Raw genomic sequence first — 27263 nt, 5'->3', positions numbered from 1 at the left:
CAGCAAAACAGCACTCTGCCAAAAACGAACCTTCGTAGCTTCCAAAACAACTATTTAAAAAGTAAACAGCATTTAAATGTACTTGAAATGATACCCTTCACTGTGACTGTTCCAGAACATGGGATGCTGTCTTTCTCAGGGGGAACTGAAAATTTTCCTTGATGCTGACAGGGTTGATTTGGTCTTTGTGCCCTTTCTCAGGGCATGGGAAGAAGCAACCATGACCTACCAGCCTGGAAATTCTGCCAAGAGGCCAAGAGTCATGGGAATCTGCCCAGCCGGCTGTGGAGGTCAGTGAACGCCGTCTAGACATTAAGTCTTGGTCTTTAAAAGAGGAAGCCAGATATAATATACTCTCAAAGGCTGAGGAACCAACTGTAAGTAAACATCTTAACCACTGATATTACAATCTTGGGCTGTGTTTACACAGAGACCCATTCATCAACATGGATGAAAAACTTCCAAAAGCCCATTACATTATCTATTTTAATCACCTCTTCCTGAAGGAAAATTACCTTGCCTATGTGAGTGAAGCACAGCCTATGTCTATTAAAAATTAAAACATCAACCAGTGGGCTAAGCAGTTACATAAGCACATGTTCTGCATACTCATACATCATTGGTAACAGTGGAGAGACCGAGTCAAAGCAAACGGTCAGATGGAAGAAAAGCACAGTCAACACAGTCACAAATACTCCCACAAATTACCACCATCAACAGACGGATTTCCTTTAGGTTCGCACATATTCCCCAAACCAATATCTTTTAACATGATAAGGATACATTTCCTAAATGTACTATTTTTTTAAAGGTTGTCATTTATATGGGTTAAGATATCAGAAGTCCAAGGAGAGAGGACAGAGAGAGACATACAGAGAGATAAATGGAGCCCACCACACACACACACGCACACACACAAGGTACAATAAACCATCAAATGACAGCTGAATTTTTAAAATAAACTCTCCAACCTGAGAAACCTATTTATGTGACTACTATTATATGGTTGGGAGTCTAGGTTACCATATGTAGATGGAATTTACAGCAGGATAAGGTAGGGCATTTTGATGTCAAACTGGAAAACCACTGCTTTTCACTTCCAAGTAATTTGTGAAATGGAAATTTCTAACCTTTGACCCATCTCTGGGATTCATCTTATCCCTGACCTTCACCCCATCCATCACCATTACCTATCTGTCACCTGTTGCCTATCTCTGACCTGTGCCCCAGGGGTGGGGGGCAGGGTCAGAGTGAGGAACCTTGGAGAAGGGGTAAGGATATCTGTTTTACATATAACTTCCAATTAAAATGCTGGAAGTTCAATAGTGCTAGGTCAGAATGTCCCCACACAAAACCTGCTGAGTCAAACACATCTGGGTCCAAGTATCTTGCACTGAGAGATGGAGAAGAATCAAGACACAAAAATATAAATATCCATGAACATAAAACAGGTGGCAGGAGACATCATTAAGCACACTTGAGGATCATTCCCTGTAGCTCGCCACCCAATACATACCCTCCATGTGTCAACTCTAGTTAAAAACTGTGAGGTGAAGTGGTTTTAGAGAGAGAAAATCAGAAGAGCTGAATTAGGCCTTTCCTCTAAGAGTCTGCCTTGAGTTTAATATGTGCCCTAGAGCAAGTCATCTCATGTCTTGGCATATTCGTTTTTCCTCTATAACATGTTAGCAATAACAACTGCTTTGCAATAGGAGGTACTCAATAAATACTTATGAATGAATGAATGAATTTATGTATATTACCTAGATGTTTTTAGGTTTTCCAAATTATGGACTGAATTGGTCTTTGGCTGAAAATAAGAATAGGGTTCTTACAACTGTATAAGGTAGGAAGTAAGGCTTAGAATATTTGTTATCTTTGGCTAAGCTAAATATTTCAGTCCCCATCAGCTATCCATTAACAGCTTATTTTAATGTAGAAATTACCTTTATAGTGAACACTGAATATAAAATATTCTTTTCTCAACTCCAATGAAAAGGGAAATAAACAAACACTTTTTAGAACAAAATGGCCCCATAATAATATTATGCTAAGGGACAACCATGTATGTAGCAAATCCAGGCATTAAATAGACCTTTATTGAGATCTTACTACTCGTGGGGTATTTTTTATTATTCCTAACAGAATCAGTCATGGTTCCTCCCCTCTAAGAGCTGATAGTTTAGGGGGAAGCTGGACCCATAAATAAGGATTTAGAATCCAATAGCAGAGGAGGTGACAAACACTGAAAGCAATGACTCTGAGGTCAGAGAGCCTGGATTCCCAACCTGACTGCAACAACTTCTACTGGAGTTTCCTCCAGCAAGTTCTTCACCTGTCAGTGGCGGTAATACTATTACCTACCTGTGAGGGCCATTATAAAAATCAAATGAGATAATCCATGCAAAGCACTTCTCACAGGGCTGCGAACATGGTAAACATTTGACAAGTTGTGTGGTTGTTGTTAGGTTATACTTGGAGTCGGTACAAAATGTTATGAACCCAGCAAGGAGGTAAAGCCACTCATCCTTCCTGGAGAAACCAAGAAAAGTCTTTTAAAAATGCTTGAAAAGAAAGTGACAAAGAGAGGGGTCCCTCCACAGAAGAGTAAGTTTTCCAAGCATACGAGAGGGCAGAAGGGCATTCTAGCAGTCTGCTCCAGGCCTCCAGACCCCAGCACCTAGAAAAACATCAGGGGATGCGGCTAAAGATAACAGGAATGACTGACCAAGTGATTCAGAGTTTGGGGGCTATTTTGAAGAAAAACTAAAATCCCTTAGATGTTTTTAAGCAAGGGTTTGACACACACGGCTGTGTTTCTTGCTTGTCTTCTGGAAAGTAACCCTGGCAGTGTTTTGGAAAATGGAGTGGAGAAGGGAAAACTTGGTATAAGGAAAGAGCGAGCAGGGAGTTGTTACAACCTTTCAAAGGATGGATGAGGAAGCAAGGAAAGAGATGATGGAGAGATTCTAGAAACATTTCAAGATGGAGTTGATGGGATTTGATAGCTAGTTGCATGTGGGAAGGAAAGGAAAGGGAGGAGTCCTGGATGACACCAAGGTTTCTAGTTTGGAATGGTGAAGCCATTAACTGAAGTGGTGAATATAAGAGAAGAAAAAGAAAGGTCAGGATGGGAGAGAATATGTGGACAAGATCTGCTTACTAGTTAGTCAGCAACACATATCTGGGCCTCAGAAGAGATCATGAATACTTGGGACAGATTTGAGAGTGATTTTCTTTAAAAAAGACCTTATTTGTACAGGCAAGATTGCCCGAAGATTGCTGATCATGTGAATGGCAATATCTAAGCAAAATATGAGGGGGGATAACTGTAGATTCCATCCTGTTGAAATAGTATAGCTGTGCAGACTCAAAGCTGGTTGAATAATCATCCCCCCTCCCCAAACAAAAACAGAAAATAAAGTAGATGAATTGACCAGAGTCATGTAGGGGCATGTCCCCATTCTGGCTCCCTGCTTCCATAATTCTTACCTACGTGAGTTCTATCTTTTCTTCCTCAGGCTCAGTGGTTGTGGTGCACAGGCTTAATTGCTCCACAGCATGTGGGATCTTCCTGGACCAGGGCTCGAACCTGTGTCCCCTGCATTATCAGGCGGATTCTTAACCACTGGGCCACCAGGGAAGCCCTAAATTATCTTAATTGATCAAAAATTTTTAAATGAATAAAAATAAACATAATGGCCTGCATCCATACTAAAAGAATAATTTACATAAATATAAAAGAGATTCATGTTTTAATACCAGCTCAGGTAAAAATCTCTTAAGGGCTCATGGAAGGACATTAAGCTTCACGTGGTCAACAGAAGGGTATGGCTTTTAAATAGAAACTTCTGCCATCTTATAGTGTATGAGTAGAATGTGCTGCACTCAAGAATGCCTACAGCTTATCCTTTCATTATAGACCATGTCTTCTGCTGTGCCTGCCATACACAAAGTTTGTAAACACAGCTTGCTGAATGAAGAGGAAAAAAGCACAATTCTTGACTTTGGTTACAAAAACTATGCCCCCCCAGAAAAGGATAACCTGGTCTAGAAGCCATAATAATAATAGCTAATATAGCATTTCTATGTGTTGGGTACTGTTCTAAGCACTTTATATATGTTAACTCATCTACCTCATGAGGTACGTACCATCTACCTCATGAGGTATGTACAACTATTATCGCCATTCTACAGATGGTAAAAGTGAGGCACAAATAGGTTATATCACCAACCCAAAGTCACGTAATCAACAAGTGGCAGAGCCATTTTTTGAAACCAGACAGCCAGCTCCCAGCAGCCATGCTTTTGGAAATCAATCATTCTCAATGTCCTATTAGAAATAAAGAAGAAAAATAAATAGCCCTGCAATAGGGTGGGGAGAAGATTCAGAAGAAAGCATAATAAATGGCTTCACACTTAAATCGGTAGGCAGAAATCAAAAGGAGGCAGATACTGGCTCAGTAAAATGAAGAACTAACTCTCTAATCCTTTGTCTCACTAGTGAACAGGTAGGGTCATTAAGTTCCCCGTGAGTAGAATATTCAAGTGGAGGCTAGAGGTCCATTTATAAATTATATCGATGGCAGTCCCACTGTGGGAAAAGGGGGAGACTAGAGAACCCCTAAAGTCCTTTTGTTCTCTAAGCTCTATAATTTTAAGAATTCCACGTGGACTTTGCTCTCAGGGAGCTGAGAGCAAGACAAACACAGCAGAACTCAATCAAGATGGAGACTTAACAGGCAATAAAAAAACGATCAAGATAATGAAACGATGGCATTCAGAACAGTGGGCCCTCACACCACCTTTAAAGATGAAGTTCCCCCTCTACCTATTTCCATATCAAGCAAATTCAGAAACGGAAACAGCCCAGCAAACAATGTCATGGTATCAAATCCTTAGAAATGCCAAGTAACTAATATATCAGGCACAGGTCAACTCTTTATGCACCTGGTTTTCCATATCAATAGATAGCATCAAAGAATTTATTTGAGTTTTCAGACTGTGAAATCGCTTCTTTCCCCTCCAGAAGGAGAAGATCTAGTTAAACCCGAGATTAAAGAGGCAGATAAAAGTGCCCCCTGGACTGCGAAGGCCAGGAATTAGACACGCTGCTGCTGCTCTAGCAGGCAGTCCTCAGACATGATCCATTACAGGATGGCTTCCATCAGATGCCAGCGAGGCTAATCCTTTTGCAAAGCATGACAGCTTCTCAAACTTGACTCTGGTGAATCCAAACCAGATTTTTATGCTATATGATCAGCTTTCCAAATATGAAATCATTTTTATATTGTATTGGGTTTAGGTTTATTAGATTTAAATTTGCAAACAAAGATAGAGATGCCTGCAATGCAGCTTGCCCTGAACTCCCTTGATGCTCACCTTGCAGAATAAAATATCAGATAATAGCAAGATAGAAATATGTGGAAACAGAGCTTCTTTAGAAGAAAAAGCTGTCAAACAATAACAGAGGTTTCCACAGCCTTAAAGAGAACCATTCAAATTTCCATCTCTGAGGAAAGAAGACTACAATATGTCAGCAGAATATTCTCATTGATACCATAGCTTTTTCAACCGAATGTCATTAATTCTGAAGCTTTTTATTACTCTGACAGCAGGCTGCAATTCCTGGAGGCTGACTTACCTTTTTGCAGTCAGATAAGGACTTCTCACTAGCCAATGTGCTGAGAATGGTGGTCTGCAAAACAAGAAGGTGGGAGACACATTAGAACTGGTAAAGTGTAATGATATTGACCCTGCCCCCATGCATCTCCAATCCAAGGTGGGTACCACCTCCTGTGACCCCACTGATTTCTCTGGATTTTAAAGTATCTGCCCTTCACTGCTCCCACTGCCACCCCCTCCAAGTCAGAACATTCATTATGGGCCAACGATGATCCAGTGAAGTAAAGACTCTTATTTATCTTTATTTCACAAATAAAGGACCACAGCACAATTAGGTTAATTTTCATACCTAGGAAATAGCTAGATCGGGAATGAAAGTGAAGCAGTCTGACTCAAAAAACCCACCTTATCAACCACACACGGCACCCTCTTTATCTTGAAGAGATATGTGCAAATTGTCAAATGCCAAAATCTTTCAAATGACACCTGTGAATAGCCTGAGTGATGGAGTGGAGCTTCTCCCCATCCATGAGATATGTGAGTCTGAACAGCAGTATCAGGGCTCTTGCTGTCTCATCCCCACTCTCTTTAGCTCACTCGTTCTCCCGGTGATTGACTTTTTACAGTTGTGTGAATATTTTCTTGGCCTCATGAGCCTCTAAAAAGGCACTTTGGCATTCAAGGCCAGTTGGGATTTACATGCAAGTTTGTTCCTTTTGGACTATCCTATGAAGAGTTCAATGGACATAATGGTATTAAATTTTTTTCAGTAAAATTTTCTACTTTTTCTTTAATTACAAAACTGATATATATTCTTAATGAGCCAATCCCCTTGCTAACCTATTCTTCTGAGGTAACCAAGAGTAAAAATTTGTATTCATCCTTCCACACTTTCTCTATTTTTATGCAAATGCATGTATATGTTAATTGTGTGTTTTATATTACACAGGTACATAAAGAAGTCTCTTCTTTCTTGAGATCATACCATCCTACTAAGGCTATATTATCAACATCTTTCCAGTCAGTTCACGTAGACTGACTCATTCTTCTTAATAGCTGTATAACATTCCATAATATGGATATACCATACTTTATGTATGCTTTCCTTTATTGGTGGATATTTGATGGTTTCCAGGATTTTATTCTTTTGTTTTTGCTTTGCAATAAATATTCTTTTATATATATGCCATATATGTATACATATGTATTATGTATATGTGTGTATATATGCATGTACATATGTGTGGTATGTATATATATGTGTGTGTGTATATATATACATACAGTGTGTATGTATATTTATGTATATATATATATATATATATATATATATATATATATACATACACTGATAATTTTATTTTGGTTGAATAGAGTCAAAAGAACTAAAAGAAATGTATAACAGAGACTTTGGTATGGCTCAAAGATCTAATGTATATAATCTTTCTCCCACTCTCTCCTTATATAACATAAAAATATTTGTCAACCCATCTAGGGTTTTGATTTGTTTTCGGACAAGCAGTAAAAAGAAGTTAAGAATCTGGGCCAGCACATATTCTGGCCCAAAATAATACACAGTATTAAAGGACAGGAAACACAGACATGGATAAACACACAAAAAAAGTATCTTTAATGAAGAAAAATTAAGTTTAAGGTTTACATTGGGTGTGATCTTTAAATTTGGATTGCTGGCGTTTTTATTTGTGTTTTTATTGTGTTTGTGAAGGAAGGGGTACATATTCAGAAAGTTTGAGTTAAAAGGGGAAAAGAGAAAGGAGGAGAGAATTTTGGTGATGGGAAAAAAAGAGGAAAAGCCAAAGTCAAGATTGAGCCAGTAAGGAGACAGGGAACAGCTAAAGAAGCAAACAGCTCACACATGTTACACTGAAACACCCCACCTATAATCTTCCCCCACAAACGTCTTCCTTATGACCTTCTGTCATCTTTACACGATTGTAACCTTTTGTCATTTTTACGTGTTTGTACACTGAGCCCTGTATCATGAGATTGACCTCAATGTTCACTCTCAGATTTCTGCTCCAGGGAGGGAAAGACCCAACAAGACTTGGACATTGCTGTAGCCCCATTACCTAGCCCAGTGCCTGGCACACACACAAAAAAGAGTATCCATTAAATATGCACTCAATGGGAAAATTCAAAAAAAAAAAAAAAAAAAGACTGCAGCCCTTATCCCAAAACACTGTTTTGGAAGCACAGAGCTGGAAAAGCAGACCCACGCGTCATAGCATTACAAACTGAAGCCAAGGGAGAGACACAAAAGGCTCCTGAACAGTAGTAAAATACATTTCCTCTCTATTTAGCATATATCTATTGTCTAGTATCCACTTGGTTTGGCTAAATCAATTTTTCAGCGTTGGGCCTATGAATACTTTGGACTGGATAATTCTTGTTGTGGTACTGAGCACCGTAGAATGTTTTGCAGCATCCCTGGCCTCTACCCACCAGGTGCCAGTAGCACACCTCCCTCCCCACGTCAGTCATGACAACCAAAAATGTCTCCAGACATTGCCAAATGTCCTCTGGGAGGTGGGGGGCTGGCAGAATCACCCCCAGTTGAGAACAACAGGTCTAAACTCTAAAGGAGCTAGTTATGGAAATAACTGTGATTCCCTGACTAGTGCAACTAAATTTTTTCCAGGAAACAGAAGTCTAACGGTGGGAATTTCTCTTCCTCCTCCTGATTTCAAGTCTCACTCTCTGTCCTAAATGGCAGTATAATAAAACACTAGGGGAGAAACAAATCCTAGCTACTGAAGACTCCGTGTGGTCGCCCACGTGGGCGCAACTTGTGCGATTCTAATCGCTTTCTTTTTTTTTTTTTTTTTTTGCGGTACACGGGCCTCTCACTGTTGTGGCCTCTCCCGTTGAGGAGCACAGGCTCCGGACGCGCAGGCTCAGCGGCCATGGCTCACGGGCCCAGCCACTCCGTGGCATGTGGGATCTTCTCGGACCGGGGCACGAACCCGTGTCTCCTGCATCGGCAGGCAGACTCTCAACCACTGCGCCACCAGGGAAGCCCTAATTGCATTTTTAACTAAGCTTAAGATACATCACTGGGGAGAGTAAATTAATGAACACGTCTAAGAATTCAGACATTAGCCCCAGGGGAAATGATCTTCGAAATTAAACAATATCATTCAACCTTCAAAAACAGTCTCAGGTAACCTGAGAAACATGTTTGGAGGAGAAATGAGAGTCAGAGATGGGTGAAATTGGCTTCACTAAAAAAAATTAATACAGGTAGCTCTAAACATTACATTTGTAGCAAGGAACCACTTGAGCCAAAGGACAAACATACAGTGAAAGCTCAGGACATGGAAAGAGTGTGAAAGAGGTATGGCAAAGGTCAAAGAGAGTCCATATCCTTAATTTGGCCATTTTCTAAGGGGACTGTACTTATACGCTTGATCAGTCTCATTTCGTTCTGTCGAATGTCTTTCGCTGGCATTCCAATTTCCTAATTGCAGCTACTGTGAATAACTTTGAGTGGGCTTTCTAAACCTTCCGATAATATGTTCACTTTAATTACGGAAAATGAATTACGGAAAATGAAAGACTCAAAACATGGTGACTTACCCATGCTGTGACCTTCTTGATTGTTGCATCAATATTTTCTACTAAAGAGGTAACTCCTAATGGGTCCCCTCCACCAAAGTTTGCCTGATGCTGTGTTTGTCACAATGAAGCACAATGACTTTTTCAGAGCACTGACTTCTAAGTCTGTTGGCAGGGCGACCAGCATGGGGTGTACGGTATTACACATGGACAGTTATAGCAATTTCCCAAAATGAATCTAGAAAGGTGAGGCCCTACTGTTATCCATTTATATACTGATGTCTGAAATTTCACTTATTAGAGCTCTGTTTTTAGCATAAGGCTTTGAATCATAATAGACAAACCCTCGAGGGATGCTAGGGTGTTAAAAGTCACCGCAAAGGGGAAAGTTGGAAATTTCAAGTATTATATTCGTTGGTCTCTTACACCTTAGAGAGAACGAATTTATTCATTCCCTTTCCTACAAGCAGAATCTTCTTGTCTTTTATTAATTTCAAAAGCAGATTTTGATAGGAGAAAAATGAAGACTTAGATCATGAAGACACTCAATGTGATGGAAAAGATCACACAGGTCGCAGGGTGGTCTTCCTAAAAAGCAGTCTGTGAGATGGGGATTAGCAGGCAGGATGTTTATTAGGGCTTGCTCTGGGATCTCCACTTGAAGAGGGGAAGGGAAGGGTGCAGGACTGAGCAGAGGGAGATGTTGGGCTGCGGTGCAAGTTCAACAAAGGTCTCAGCAAACCCAATGGGGAACTCTGAAGCTGGATTAGACTTATCCTAAGCTGGGACAAGGGAAAGGGCTGCCCAGGGAAGGGGGCAGACCCTAGGCATCATGCCTTTGTTCAGCCAAACGCAATTTCCCGAAAGGGCTGACAGCTGAGGGCAGCGTGCTAGAAGGTCTGTGTGAAGCACTGCTCTGTCCACTACAATACACCTTAATTTTTTTTCTTTTTATTGAAGTATAGTTAATTTACAATGTTGTGTTAGTTTCAGGTTTACAGCAAGTGATTCAGTTATACAAATACATATATGTCTTTTTTTCAGATTATTTTCCCTTATAGGTTATTACAAAATATTGAGTATAGCTGCCTGTGCTATACAGCAGGTCCTTTTGGTTATCTATCTATCTATCTATCTATCTATCATTTATTTATTTATTTATTTATTTATTTATTTATTTATAACATCTTTATTTGAGTATAATTGCTTTACAATGGTGTGTTAGTTTCTGCTTTATAACAAAGTGAATCAGCTATACATATACATATGTTCCCATATCTCTTCCCTCTTGCATCTCCTTCCCTCCCACCCTCCCTATCCCACCCCTCTAGGTGGTCACAAACCACCGAGCTGATCTCCCTGTGCTATGTGGCTGCTTCCACTAGCTATCTGTTTTACGTTTAGTACTGTATATATGTCCGTGCCACTCTCTTGCTTTGTCACAGCTTACCCTTCCCCCTCCCCATATCCTCAAGTCCATTCTCTAGTAGGTCTGTGTCTTTATTCCCATCTTGCCCTTAGGTTCTTCATGACCTTTTTTTTTCTCTTAGATTCCATATATATGTGTTAGCGTACAGTATTTGTTTTTCTCTTTCTGACTTACTTCACTGTATGACAGACTCTAGGTCCATCCACCTCACTACAAATAACTCAGTTTCATTCCTTTTTATGGCTGAGTAACATTCCATTGTATATATGTGCCACATCTTTATCCATTCACCTGTTGATAGACATTTAGGTTGCTTCCATGTCCTGGCTATTGTAAATAGAGCTGCAGTGAACATTGTGGTACCTGACTCTTTTTGAATTATGGTTTTCTCAGGGCATATGCCAGGTACTGTGATTGCTGGCTCGTATGGTAGTTCTATTTTTAGTTTTTTAAGGAACCTCCATTCTGTTCTCTATAGTGGCTGTATCAATTTACATTCCCCCCAACAGTGCAAGAGGGTTCCCTTTTCTCCACACCCTCTCCAGCATTTATTGTTTGTAGATTTTTTGATGATGGCCATTCTGACCAGTGTGAGATGATCTCTCATTGTAGTTTTGATTTGCATTTCTCTAATGATTAGTGATGTTGAGCATTCTTTCATGTGTTTGTTGGCAATCCGTATATCTTCTTTGGAGAAATGTCTATTTAGGTCTTCTGACGATTTTTGGATTGGGTTATTTGTTTTTTTTTTATATTGAGCTGCATGAAGTGTTTGTAAATTCTGGAGATTAATCCTTTGTCAGTTGCTTCATTTGCAAATATTTTCTCCCATTCTGAGTGTTGTCTTTTGGAATACACTTTAATTTGACACAGTTTTGCCAAGGGCAGATACTGGCTATGGCTGATGTTCTCTAGTTGAATGTGACCCCTTATTAGAGCTTATATGTTTGCTGGTCTTTTATGATAGAGTCGTTGGACAGTTAGACAAATGGACCACTTTCTCAGGAGTCTAGGCATTTAACACTTGTCTCTTCTTAACAGGAGACAAGCTTATTAACTCTGTGAGCTTAAGACAGATTGCTAGCCTGGCGGTCTTGAATTCTTCATTATGAAATGAGGAAACCCCTATTCATTTCCTTTTAGGTCATGAGAACCCTGGCTAATTTGAAGAAAATGGGCTGGATCTTATCAGGCGCATTGTTTGGAAATCAGTGAGCACAGTGCCTACTTCTTTCCTCTATCCTCTGAGGACAGAACATCTGGCTGAATAACATGGTCAGCTCTTGATTATCTACAGAGGCAGAGAGAGTTTTTCAGGGAATTCACAAAAGCATAACTTATGAATGTCTTTATATTCAACTTTGAGACAGATATAAATTAAATATTGACAGATATATATCAAATATTTACATTTATATATTATATATTAAGTATATTTATATATTATATATTTATTAAGATATATATCTTATATATATAAAATAATGGTTCATTTAGAGAACTGAGGTGCTTAAACGTGTCTTCCTTAAATTAACATTAAGAATCGTTTGCAGAAATATTCCAAGTGGGCCAAAGCAACCCAGAAGGAAGAGTGACTTGGGACAAACAACTAAGACTGATAAGGCCTTGGTAAGACAACCTAGACAGAAGACCAGTGATCAGTGGTTCATCCAGTCTAGCCTACAGAAAGAGACTTCTAGAAGGGCAGCTGCTTACCTGATTCTCACTGGTGGGTGTGTTTGCAAAGTGATTGAGCACTGAAAAGAGACTCCATATGTTCTATACTCCTTTTTAAGGGAGAGTTTACCTCTGAGGGTTATTACAATGTTGTTTCATTCCCACTAAATTAGGTTTAAAAAAAGAACAGAAATAGATATACTCTGCCTCTACTGAGCCAACTTCTGCCATGTAATGTCTATAACTAAGATTCATGTTTTTAAAACAGCAAACATATGACACTTACTCGATTAAAATGGAACAAAGTCAGGGGCAAGCAAAGAGCATTGCTTAAGTATTGGATTATAAAAATTAAGGAATTCAGAAACTGAATTTCTGAGATAGTTGGTAATTTTGTGAAATTTTATTTCAAGTATCAGGGGTGTGTGTGTGTGTGTGTGTGTGTGTGTGTGTGTCACTCTCAGCCAAATATCACCAGAGGCCAGCTAGGTTTGATAAATGGTCAAATGCAGTTGAAAGCTAAGAACCATTTAAAGGAATAATGCCTGCATAAAACATCTCCATTTGATACCTGAAATTTGCACCCCACAGAAAACTGGATGATTTCTTATTCATTGGTAGATGTCAAAACCAGACCCACACATATTACTAACAATTTGGAAGTCTCTTACACTTGAATCAATGGGTCCCCAAAGTTCATACTACTTGGATGCTTTCTTAGACATTTTAGTTGGTCAATTTTAGGATTTCTAGACAAAGTATGACTTTCCATTTGGTCTTCATGCTTTAGTAGACTAGTATTTACACTTGTGCACTGAAAATAGTGGTATCCCCTCCAGGCAAAGTGTGGCATTCATATTTATTTTTTTAACTGCATAATTATAAAATACAACCATGCAATACAATCATGCAGCTCAATAACAAAAAAACAAACAACACAATCCAAAAATGGGCAGAAGACCTAAATAGACATTTCTCCACAGAAGATATACAGACTGCCAACAAACACATGAAAGGATGCTCAACATCTTTACTCATTAGAGAAATGCAAATCAAAACTACAATGAGATATCATCTCACACCAGTCAGAATGGCCATCATCAAAAAATCTACAAACAATAAATGCTGGAGAGGGTGTGGAAAAAAGGGAACACTCTTGCACTGCTGGTGGGAATGTGAATTGGTACAGCCACTATGGAGAATGGTATGGAGGTTCCTTAAAAAACTACAAATAGAACCACCATATGACCCAGCAATCCCACTACTGGGCATATAACCTGAGAAAACCATAATTCAAAAAGAGACATGTACCAAAATGTTCATAGCAGCCCTATTTACAATAGTCCGGAGATGGAAACAACCTAAGTGTCCATCATCAGATGAATGGGTAAAGAAGATGTGGCACATATATACAATGGAATATTACTCAGCCATAAAAAGAAATGAAATTGAGCTATTTGTAATGAGGTGGATGGACCTAGAGTCTGTCATACAGAGTGAAGTAAGTCAGAAAGAGAAAGACAAATACTGTATGCTGACACATATATATGGAATTTAAGAAAAAAAATGTCATGAAGAACATAGGGGTAAGACAGGAATAAAGACACAGACCTACTAGAGAATGGACTTGAGGATATGGGGAGGGGGAAGGGTAAGCTGTGACAAAGTGAAAGAGTGGCATGGACATATATACACTACCAAACGTAAGGTAGATAGCTAGTGGGAAGCAGCCGCATAGCACAGGGAGATCAGCTCAGTGCTTTGTGACCGCCTGGAGGGGTGGGATAGGGAGGGTGGGAGGGAGACGCAAAAGGGAGGGGATATGGGAACATATGTATATGTATAACTGATTAAATTTGTTATAAAGCAAGAAAAATAAAAATAAAAATATAAAAAATAAAATAAAATAAAATAAAATACAACCTGCTAAAGGAAAAAAATTATACCCCTGAATAAATGATAAAATTACAGTGTTTTCTTGTAGTCCGTGAATACTGAAAATTTCAATTAACCAAGTGAAAAGCCATTGAATGTGCCAGCAGGATTTACATCCCAGACTAATGACCGTCATCTGCATCCTATTTAGCTAATGAAGGTTTGGAACACTTGTGGATAATTAAGCGAAAGCTGATGGGAGGAAATTCGAACCATAGAAAGACCAAATCTATTTATGTCTGCATTTAAAACTAAACATGTCTAATAGTTCACTCAATCAAGGCATAATGTCTGTTCATTTGGAATAAGATAGATGCTCGTAAGTTAAGTAGGCAGGATAGCTCCCAAAACACAAAATTCCGTCCCCATTCATTCATTCCATAAGTAGCTATTGAACACCTACCATGCACCTCTGCCCTTGTGGATCAACCCGACAGCACCATGGTTTCCCTCATGTTTTCCTACCACTTTCCTTCTTCCATCTTAATTACCTTTAGAGCTCTGGTTTTCACTTTAAAGTAACTACCGTCCATCTGTCTGTCAGGACAGCCATGGCATAACTGCAATCCAGGGGTATGACGGGAAAGCACAGGGTGTGCAGTGAGGCACCTGGCTACTTCTAAGACCCATCAGAGCACTTAGGAGTGGGGCCCAGACTCATTAATAGGTGGGGGGTTCGTTTGAGGAAGACCAAAGACTATTAGAGGGAAGGAGACACCTGATGTTCAAGGGTAGCCAGAATAGGAATCAAGCTCAGTGCAGCTCTTCTGAATTTCACCGAATAGTTCACCAGTCATCTCACTCAACTGTTATTATCCCACTTAAGTAGGATAATGCTCTCTGGACCCTCAGCATATCTCCAGCAAGTATGTGTTTAACCAAGGGGATGCTTTAAGGACCTGTGCTCCTAGGATCTATGTCAATGTTAAAAACAGCACACCTAGCTGGCAGGCATGTTCTGGGAAGTCAACTGTTGGTTCCAACTCAATCTTAGGTACACACATTTTGTCTTTCAGAATCTCTTCCATGTCTGAAAGAAAAGCCAGGTTCAAAAAACATCAGCAAAATCAGAGCCTACACACACACAGTTGGGTATAACTCTAAACCAGTGGGTCTCAAACGTTAGTGTCAGGAGAATCTCCTTGGACGTCCTGTTAAAACACAGATGGCTGGGCCCCAACCCCAGAGGTTCTGATTCAGGAGGTCTGAGGTGGGGCCCAAGAATTTGCATTTCTAACACAAGGTGGATGTTCCTGGTCTGGAAACCATACCTTGAGAACCAGTGGTCTAAGAAATACTCAAAGCAAATTAATGTCAATGATAACTATGCCTTTTATGATCTCACAAAAGAAGAAAAAGTATATCTGACTGGAATTTCCATAGCCTAATTATAATTAGGACAATAGGGATAATACCTTGTGACATTTATATAAAATGTCCAATTTCTAAAGCCCCTTGACACACATTGTTTCACTTGAACTTCCAAACAACCCTATAGAGTATCTGTTTCACCCATTGTAGGACAATAAGAAAACAGAGAGGTTAAGTGACTTGTCTAAGTTTTCTTAACTAGTAAGTGGTTAAACCAAGATTCAGGTCACTGGCCTTCAGAAGTATTTCTGGGGTAGACTGTGCCATGAGAATCGTACTCTGGGAGCATTAGGGTAAAATGTGAAATTCACTTAAAATTAACAAAGCAAGGTCGCTCGTCTCATATGAATGTCAAAGGTTCTTTACCAATAGGTAAATATTAATTTCTTTTTACTCAGCACCATTTATAAAAGCTGAAGAGTCTTTGCATACAAAGTGAATTTTATAAAAAATCTCCCTTAAAAGGGCTAAGTATGGGGGACCTTCAAGATGGCGGAGGAGTAAGACGTGGAGATCACCTTCCTCCCCACAAATACATCAAAAATACATCTACATGTGGAAAAACTCCTACAGAACACCTACTGAACGCTGGCAGAAGACCTCAGACTTCCCAAAATGCAAGAAACCACCCACGTATTTGGGGAGGGCAAAAGAAAAAAGAAAAAACAGAGACAAAAGAACAGGGGTGGGACCTGCACCTAAGGAGAAGTTTCCACACACTAGGGAGCCCCTTCACTGGTGGAGATGGGGGGAGGGCGGGGCCAGGAGGAAGCTTCGGAGCCACGGAGGAGAGCACAGCTACAGGGGTGCAGAGGGCAAAGCGGAGAGATTCCCATACAGAGGATCGATGCCAACCAGCACTCACCAGCCTGAGAGGCTTGTCTGCTCACCCACCTGGACGGGTGGGGGCTGGGAGTTGAAGCTCGGGCTTTGGAGGTCAGATCCCAGGGAGAGGACTGGGGTTGGCTGCATGAACATAGTCTGAAGGTGGCTAGTGCACCACAGCTACCTGGGAGGGAGCCTGGGAAAAAGTCTGGAACTGCATAAGAGGCAAGAGACTATGGTTTTGGGGTGCATGAGGAGAGGGGATGCCTTCCCTGTCTGCCCACAGAAGGCAGAGCACTGCCTAAACAAGATCCAGAGATGGGCACGAGCTGTGGATATCAGCTCAGACACCAGAGATGGGCATGAAATGCTAATGCTGCTGCTGCAGCTACCAAGAATCCTATGTGCAAGAACAGGTCACTATCCATACCCCCCCGGGAGCCTGTGCAACATGCCACTGCCAGGGTCCTGTGATCCAGGCACAAGTTCCCCAGGAGAACACACGGCATGTCTCAGGCTGCTGTAACATTGCACTGGCCTCTGCCACTGCAGGCTCGCCCTGCATTCCAATTATAACTACTGTACCCCTCCCTACCCCTGGCCTGAATGAGCCAGGCCCCCTAATCAGCTGCTCCTTTAACCCCATCCTGTCTGGGCAGTAACAGATGCCTGAGGGTGACCTACATGCAGAGGTGGGGCCAAAACCAAAGCTGAACCCCAGGAGCTGTGCAAACAAAGAAGAGAAAGGGAAATTTCTCCCAGCAGCCTCAGGAGCAGTGGATTAAATCCCCACAATCAACTCGATGTACCCTGTATCTGTAATATACCTGAACAGGCAACGAATCAACCCAACCTGAGGCGATGGACTTTGGGAGCAACTGTAGACTTGGGGTTTGCTGTCTGTGGCTAACTTGTTTCTGATTTTCATGTTTATCTTAGTATAGTTTTTAGCGCTTGTTATCATTGGTGGATTTGTTATTTGGTTTGGTTGCTCTCTTCTTTTTTATTATTATTTTTTAAATTTTTTTACTTTAATAATTTTTTTAATTTTAATAATTTTATTATTTTTTATTTAGTATTTCTTTCTTTCTTTTTTCTCCCCTTTGTTCTGAGCCATGTGGCTGACAGGGTCTTGGTGCTCTGGCCTGGTGTCAGGCCTGAACCTCTGAGGTGGGGGAGCTGAGTTGAAGATATTGGACAAAAAAACACCTGCGGGTTCCACATAATATCAATTGGCAAGAGCTCTGCCAGAGAACTCTGTCTCAACGTTAAGGCCCAGCTTCCCACAACGGCCAGCAAGTTCCAGTGCTGGATGCCCCATGCCAAACAATTAGCAAGACAAGAACACAACCCTACCCATTACTAGAGAAGCTGCCTAAAATCATATTAAGTACACAAACACCCCAAAACACACTACTGGACACAGCCCTGCACACCAGAAAGACAAGATCCAGCCCCAACTACCAGAACACATTCACCAGTCCCCTCCACCAGGAAACCTACACAACCCACTGAACCAGGCTTACTCACTGGGGGCAGACACCAAAAACAATGGGAAGTACAAACCTGCAGCCTACGAAAAGGAGACCCCAAAAACAGTAAGTTAAGCAAACTGAGAAGACAAAGAAACGTGCAGCAGATGAAGGAGCAAGGTAAAAACCCACCAGACCAAACAAATGAAGAGGAAATAGGCAGTCTACCTGAAAAAGAATTCAGAGTAATGATAGTAAAGATGATCCAAAATCTTGGAAATAGAATGGAGAAAATACGAAAAAAGATTAACAAGGACCTAGAAGAACTAAAGAGCAAAGAGACAATGATGAACAACAAAATAAATGAAATTAAAAATTCTCTAGAAGGAACCAATAGCAGAATAACTGAGGCAGAAGAATGGATAAGTGACCTGGAAGATAAAAGAGTGGAAATAACTACCACAGAGCAGAATAGAGAAAAAAGAATGAAAAGAATTAAGGACAGTCTCAGAGACTTCAGAGACAACATTAAACACAACAACATTCAAATTATAGGGGTCTCAGAAGAAGAAGAGAAAAAGAAACGGTCTGAAAAAGTATTTGAAGAGATTATAGTTGAAAACTCCCCTAACATGGGAAAGGAAACAGTCAATCAAATCCAGGAAGCACAGATAGTTCCATACAGGATAAGTCCAAGGAGAAACACGCCAAGAACATTTTAATCAAACTATCAAAAATTAAGTTCAAAGAAAAAATATTAAAAGCAGCAAGGGAAAAGCAACAAATAACACACAAGGGAAGCCCCATAAGGTTAAAGGCAATCTTTCAGCAGAAACTCTGCAAGCCAGAAGGGACTGGCAGGACATATTTAAGTGATGAAAGGGAAAAACCTACAACCAAGATTACTCTACCCGGCAAGGATCTCATTCAGATTCGACAGAGAAATTAAAACCTTTACAGACAAGGAAAAGCTAAGAGAATTCAGCACCACAAAACCAGCTTTACAACAAATGCTAAAGGAACTTCTCTAGGCAGGAAACACTAGAGAAGGAAAAGACCTACAATAAAAAACCCAGAACAATTAAGAAAATGGTAATAGAAAAATACATACCAATAATTACCTTATATATAAATGGATTAAATGCTCCAACCAAAAGACACATATTGGCTGAATGGATACAAAAACAAGACCAATATATATGCTGTCTACAAGAGACCCACTTCAGACCTAGGGACACATACAGATTGAAAGTGAGGGGATGGAAAAAGATATTCCATGCAAATGGAAATCAAAAGAAATCTGGACAAGCAATTCTCATATCAGACAAAATAGACTTTAAAATAAGACTATTACAAGAGACAAACAAGGACACTACATAATGATCAAGGGATCGATCCAAGAAGAAGATACAACAATTGTAAATATTTAGGCACCCAACATAGGAGCACCTCAATAAATAAGGCAAATGCTAACAGCCATAAAAGGGGAAATCAATAGTAACACAATCATAGTATGGGACTTTAACACCCCACTTTCACCAACTGACAGATCATCCACAATGAAAATAAATAAGGAAACACAAGCTATAAATGATACATTAAACAAAACGGACTTCATTGATATTTATAGGACATTCCATCCAAAAACAACAGAATTCACATTCTTCTCAAGTGCTCATGGAACACTCTCCATGATAGATCATAACTTGGGTCACAAATCAAGCCTTGGTAAATTTAGAGAAAATTGAAATTGTATCAAGTATCTTTTCCAACCACAACACTATGAGACTAGATATCAATTACAGGAAAAAAACTGTAAAAAATACAAATACATGGAGGCTAAACAATACACTACTAAATAACCAAGAGATCACTGAAGAAATCAAAGAGGATATCAAAAAATACCTAGAAACAAATGACAATGGAAACACAAAGACCCAAAACCTATGGGATGCAGCAAAATCAGTTCTAAGAGGGAAGTTGATAGCAACACAATCATACCTCAAGAAACAAGAAACAGCTCAAATAAACAACTGAACCTTACACCTAAAGCAATTAGAGACAGAAGAACAACAGCAACAACAAAAAACACAAAGTTAGCAGAAGGAAGGAAATAATAAAGATCAGAGCAGAAATAAATGAAAAAGAAATGAAGGAAACAGTAGCAAAGAACAATAAAACTAAAAGCTGGTTCTTTGAGAAGATAAACAAAATTCATAAGCCACTAGCCACACTCATCAATGAAAAAGAGAGAAGACTCAAATCAACAGAATTAGAAATGAAAAAGGAGAAGTAATAACTGACACTGTAGAAATACAAAGGATCATGAGAGATTACTACAAGCAACTATATGCCAATAAAATGGACAACCAGGAAGAAATGGACAAATTCTTAGAAAAGCACAAACTTCCGAGACTGAACCAGGAAGAAATAGAAAATATAAACAGAATAATCACAGACCAAATTGAAACTGTGATTAAAATTCTTCCAACAAACAAAAGCCCATGACCAGATGGCTTCACAGGCACACTCTATCAAACATTTAGAGAAGAGCTAACACCTATCCCTCTCAAACTCTTCCAAAATATAGCAGAGAGAGGAACACTCCCAAACTCATTCTAAGAGGACACCATAGCCTTGATACCAGAACCAGATAAAGATGTAACAAAGAAAGAAAACTACAGGCCAATATCACTGATGAACAGAGATGCAAAAATCCTCAACAATACATTAGCAAACAGAAGCCAAGAGCACATTAAAAGGATCATACACCATGATCAAGTGGGGTTTATTCCAGGAATGCAAGGATTCTTCAATGTATGCAAGTCAATCAATGTGATACACCATATTAAAAAATTGAAGGATGAAAACCATATGATCATCTCAATAGAAGCAGGAAAAGCATTTGGCAAAATTCAACACCATTTATGATAAAAAGCTCTCCAGAAAGTAGGCATACTGGGAACCTACCTCAACATGATAAAGGCCATATACGACAAACCCACAGCCAACATCATTCTCAGTGGTGAAAAATTGAAACCATTTCCTCTAAAATCAGGAAAAAGACAAGGCAGTCCACTCTCACCACCCTTATTCAACATAGTTTTGGAAGTTTTAGCCACAGCAATCAGAGAAGAAAAAGAAATAAAAGGAATCCAAATCAGAAAAGAAGAAGTAAAACTGTCACTGTTCGCAGATGACATGATACTATACATAGAGAATCCAAAGATGCTATCAGAAAACAATTAGAGGTAATCAATGAATTTGGTAAAGTAGCAGGATACAAAATTAATGCACAGAAATCTGTTGCATTCCTATACACTAACAGCAAAAAATCTGAAAGAGAAATTAAGGAAAACTCCCATTTTTCATTGCAACAAAAAGAATAAAATACCTAGGAATAAACCTACTTAAGGAGACAAAAGACCTGTATGTGGAAAACTATAAGACACTGATGAAAAAACTTAAAGATGATACCAACAGATGGAGAGATATACCATGTTCTTGGATTGGCAGAATCAATACTGTGAAAATAACTATACTATCCAAAGCAATCTACATATTCACTGCAACCTCTATCAAACTACCAATGGCATTTTTTTCACAGAACTGGAACAAAAAGTTTCACAATTTGTATGGAAACACAAAAGACCCCGAATAGCCAAAGCAATCTTGAGAACGAAAAACGGAGCTGGAGGAATCAGGCTCCCAGAATTCAGACTATAGTACAAAGCTACAGTAATCAAGACAGTATGGTACTGGCACAAAAACAGAAATATAGATCAATGGAACAGGATAGAAAGCCCAGAGATAAACCCACACACATATGGTCACCTTATCTTTGATAAAGGAGGCAAGAATATACAGTGGAGAAAAGACAGCCTCTTCAATAAGTGGTGCTGGGAAAACTGGACAGCTACATGCAAAAGAATGAAATTAGAACACTTCCTAACACTATACACAGAAATAAACTCAACATGGATTAAAAACCTAAATGTAAGGTCAGACACTATAAAACTCTAAGAGGGAAACATAGGCAGAACAGTCTATGACATAAATCACAGCAAGATCCTTTTTGACCCACCTCCTAGAGAAATGGAAATAAAGACAAAAATAAATAAATGGGACCTAATGAAACTTAAAAGCTTTTGCACAGCAAAGGAAACCATAAACAAGACGAAAAGACAACCCTCAGAATGGGATAAAATATTTGCAAATGAATCAACGGACAAAGGATTAATCTCCAAAATATATAAACAGCTCATGCAGCTCAATATAAAAAAAACAAACAATCCAATCCAAAAATGGGCAGAAGACCTAAATAGACATTTCTCCAAAGAAGATATACAGACTGCCAACAAACACATGAAAGGATGCTGAACATCACTAACTATTAGAGAAATGCAAATCAAAACTACAATTAGCGATCACCTCACACCAGTCAGAATGGCCATCATCAAAAACTCTATAAACAATAAATGCTGGAGAGGGTGTGGAGAAAAGGGAACCCTCTTGCACTGTTGGTGGGAATGTGAACTGGTACAGCCACTATGGAGAACAGTATGGAGGTTCCTTAAAAATCTAAAAATTGAAGTACCATACGACCCAGCAACCCCAGTACTGGGCATATACCCTGAGAAAACCATAATTCAAAAAGTCATGTACCACAATGCTCATTGCAGCTCTATTTACAATAGCCAGGACATGGAAGCAACCTAAGATTCCATCGACAGATGAGTGGATAAAGAAGATGTAGCACATATATACAATGGAATATTACTCAGCCATAAAAAGAAACGAAATTTAGTTATTTGTAGTGAGGTGGATGGACCTAGAGTCTGTCAAACAAAGTGAAGTAAGTCAGAAAGAGAAAAACAAATACCATATGCTAACACATATATATATGGAATCTAAAAAAAAACAAAAGGTTCTGATGAATGTAGGGGCAGGACAGGAATAAAGATGCAGATGTAGAGAATGGACTTGAGGACACGGGGAGGGGGAAGGGTAAGCTGGGACAAAGGGAGAGAATAGCATTGACATATATACACTACCAAATGTAAAATAGATAGCTAGTGGGAAGCAGCCACATAGCACAGGGAGATCAGCTTGGTGCTTTGTGACCAGCTAGAGGGGTGGGTTATGGAGGGTGGGAGGGAGACACAAGAGGGAGGGGATATGGGGATATATGTATATGTATAACTGATTCACTTTTTTATACAGCAGAAACTAACACACCATTGTAAAGCAGTTATACTCCAATAAATATGTTTAAAAAGGGGGGGCTAAGTAGAACAGAGACTGAGAAATATATATACAAAGTGAAGATACAAAGTTTAGGTCAGCAGCAACTATGAACCCTAGGAAGAGAACACCACTGGGAGAAGAGGTGTTACTTTTTAGCACCAGTTCCCCTTTTCCTGCATGGAGTGGATCTTTGATGTTTTCACCAGGTCAGCATCTTTGGGGTTGATAACCAGTAGGAAACTCTGAATCTGCAGGGAGCAGAAGTAACTCCATGGTTTACAAACTGCACAGAGATAAAACGATAGGACCCGAGGATGCGGTCCACAAAGAGCCTCCACCAGAACCCCTGCAGAGAGGATGAATCTCCTCCCTTGCTGCGCCCTCACACCCCTGACCCCGGAGGATCCTGCGAGACCAGCGAGACGCTGAGCTCTGGGGCAAGGGGAGGAGAAAGTGTCAGAACACATTTCATGCACTTCACAACTATATTTGAACGTAACCAATTAGTGCCAGGAGGAGAGAGCAGAGCAACAAAGAGCCTCAAAGAAGACACAACAAAATGCAACATATAGGGACAAAACGCACTGAGTGCTGTCGAGCTTCATCCCACAAAGCTGCAGACAAAGTTTCCCTAAAAGCCATCAACTTAATCTAACAAGGTTAGAGTCCCCTCCTCAGGGTCATCCCACTGTTTTTCCCAGAGCAGAGAATCCTAACCTGACATGGTAAGTGCTAAAGGGAAGAGAGATTGAGAGAATTAAGGCAAATAAGAGGGGCAGAATATTTCTGTACATTATGACTTTAAAAGAATAGTGAGGGGGCTTCCCTGGTGACACAGTGGTTGAGAGTCCGCCTGCCGATGCAGGGGACAGGGGTTCGTGCCCCGGTCTGGGAATATCCCACATGCCGCGGAGCGGCTGGGCCCGTGAGCCATAGCCGCTGAGCCTGCGCGTCCGGAGCCTGTGCTCTGCAACGGGAGAAGCCACAACAGTGAGAGGCCGGAGTACCGCAAATAAAACAAAAATAAAAAAAGAATAGTGAGAAACCTCTACCCTACAATTCCATGTATATTGGCACCTGTAATTTTTGAGCCAATAGCTGTGGTACCTTAAATAAGACCACATTGATTATTTTAAAAGATTATGACTCAATATTTGAGAATTTAGATCCTTAAGATCCCCCTAAATGTCTACTGTACCTTACACAAACCCCTCTGATGGGCTTATCACTGATGGTTGCTTTTCTACATTGCACAGTTGAGGCCAGAAACCAAGTCTTAATCACTTTTGTGCAGTATACTTTAGCACAGTGATGAGCATAGGGCCAAGGACACAGTAGGACCTTCATAAATGTTTGTTGAATGTATAGCGAATGAGGTGAGGGAGGCAAGAGAGTGGAGAAAGGAAGAAGCAGGGAAGGAGGTACAAAGGGAGGGGGCAAGGAAAGAAGGAAGAATGATGATGATGTCAGGATAACACCTTCCATGGGGAAAAGTGTTATGAGTTATATTGTGTCCCCCCAAAAGAGATGTTGATGTCCTAACCCCTGGTACATGTAAATGTGACCTTGTTTGGAAATAGGGTTTCTTTGCAGATGATCCAGTTAAGATGAAGTCATTAGGGGGAGTCCTAATCCAATATATCTTGTATCCTTATAAAAATGCGGAAATCTGGACACAGACACACACAGAGGGATGAGGAGGTGAGGACAGCCAAGTGATGATGGAGGCAGAGACTGGACAGAGGCAGATGCAAACAAAGGAAAACAAGGATTGTGGGCCACCACCGGAAGCTAGGAAGAAGCAAGGAAGGATTCTACTCAGACTCTTAGAGAGAGCAGGGCTCTGCAGACACCTTGATTTTAGACTTCTAGCCTCCAGCACTGTAAGACAGTAAATTTCTGTTGTTTGAACCCACCCAGTTCGTGGTACTTTTTATGTAGCCTTAGCAAACTAGTACAGAGAGACTGTACCATGGGTCTCTATTATTGATCATTATTACAGCAGTTGACAAACTTTTCCTTAAAAAGGGACAGATAAAAAACATTTTAGGGCTTCCCTGGTGGCGCAGTGGTTGAGAGTCCGCCTGCCGATGCAGGGAACACGGGTTCGCGCCCCGGTCCGGGAGGATCCCGCATGCCGCGGAGTGGCTGGGCCCGTGAGCCATGGCCGCTGAGCCTGCACGTCTGGAGCCTGTGCTCCACAGCCGGAGAGGCCACAACAGTGAAAGGCCCGCGTACCGCCCAAAAAAAAAAAAAAAAAAAACAGCAACAACAACAAAAAAAACATGCTAGGCTCTGTGGGCCATAAGGTCTCTGTCACAAAAACTCAACTCAACTCTGTCACTATAAAAGGAGTCATAGACAATGCATAAATGAATAAGTGTGTTTGTGTGCCAATACAAGTTTATTTTATAGACACCGAAATTTGAATTACATATAATGTTTTTGTATCATGATATACTGTTCTTCTTTTGTTTTTTTCCAACTATTTAAAAATGTGAAAACTACTCTTAGCTTGCAGGCTGTACAAAAACAGACAGTGGTCAGATTTGGCCTGTAAGCTATAGGTTGTCTGCCCCAGGGTACAGATCTAGGAATCAGAAACTCCTGGCTCTAGTCCTGATTCCACTGATTATTATTCTTGTAACTTTGATTAAATCACTGACTTTCATGTTCAAAAGAGCAAAATAAACCTTTCCTTACCCACCTGGAAGGTTATGAGGATGAGATAAAAATCACATACTTTAAAATACTTTGTATATGGTTAACACTACTGATACTTTGATATATTTAGCTCTGACTTACTCTTCAGAAATAAATATTAACAGTAAGGCCAGGGTGATGATCAAGTGACTGTGAGTCATGCAACCAGGGCAGAGTGGAAACAAAGACATAAGCCCCTTCAATCACCCACAACTTCAGATGGATCAGGCAACAGGACAGGAAGATGTGGGCAGATGAAGGACTTTCTGGTATAAACAGCAACTCCAAGGGAAATAAATGTTCATTGTCTTTGGTCACATTTGACCCGGGGCTACTGCTGAACCAAGAATTTCTTTTAGGGAATGTTCTGCTGAGAGGCTGTACTGTAACTCAGTTCCCTAGGTCATCACTCTAAACAAACATTCATCATCCACTAAAGCTCCTTTGGCCATCTTGAGCTCCTTTCTATGGTGCCAACAGCTGACGAAGCCATAAATATTACCCTGCACGCAGCACTGTCTTCACACTTGCCACCGTAAGGAATTGGAACCCTGCCACTGGGCTCTGCAGGGGCTGGACTAGAGCTGACAGCTCCAGATTTTCAGGTCTGGCACAAGGTAAAGCCAAAGAAAGCACTGAGGAATAAAGAAAATAGTTCACAGGAGGGAATATCATTTTGCTCACACTGCATAGGACTGTAGATCTCCCTGGAACTAAGTTATTCCCTTGAGGAGATGAGAGAAGACCCTTCCAAATTAGTAGCGCAACCGGTCATGGTCATAAGTCCTTAGAAAATAGGGATTTTACTCCAAATTAATTATTCTGATTCTCATTCATCCCTAAGACTGTGCATTTCCTTGATGCAGAAACAAGTGTTGTCACTAAACTTATTCTCAGTTCCTGACTCCTTGTACTCATGTTTGAAGTGAATAGGAGAGAATTCACATCTTTTGCCGATTCCTGGCTGCCACCAATATCTGGAGCCTCATCTTCCTTGTTGCCTTCTTCTCCATTCCCACCTCCACCCTGACACATCACCTGCCTTCAAAAGAACGGAGAAGAAAGCCATGGTGATTGAGTATCTCTTAGCAACTTGATGCCCTTCTTCTAAAAGATGCTCACAGAAAAGCATGGCTGCGCCAAAGGTATCCATCTTGGAAGCAGGGTGCTTAATGGAAAGGGCATGGGCTCAAATTCTGGCTCTGCCCATGTTATGTGGCTAGGGCTCATCACTTAAATTCTGAGCCTCAATCCCTTATCTGTAAAATGGGAACCAGATCATTTACCTTAGAGTATTTCGTAAGAATTTAAGAGGATGTGCGCTCAGAAAATAGTAGCTATTATGATTATTTCAGAGCATTCTGGACTTCTCCAGCTTTGTCTTCAGCCACATGTACTCAACA

This window comes from Mesoplodon mirus, assembly GCF_964341445.2.
Source record: "Mesoplodon mirus genome assembly, chromosome: 2".
Lineage (NCBI taxonomy): Eukaryota > Metazoa > Chordata > Mammalia > Artiodactyla > Ziphiidae > Mesoplodon > Mesoplodon mirus.
The sequence above is the reverse complement of the archived record's forward strand: the minus strand, read 5'-3'. Positions refer to the sequence as shown.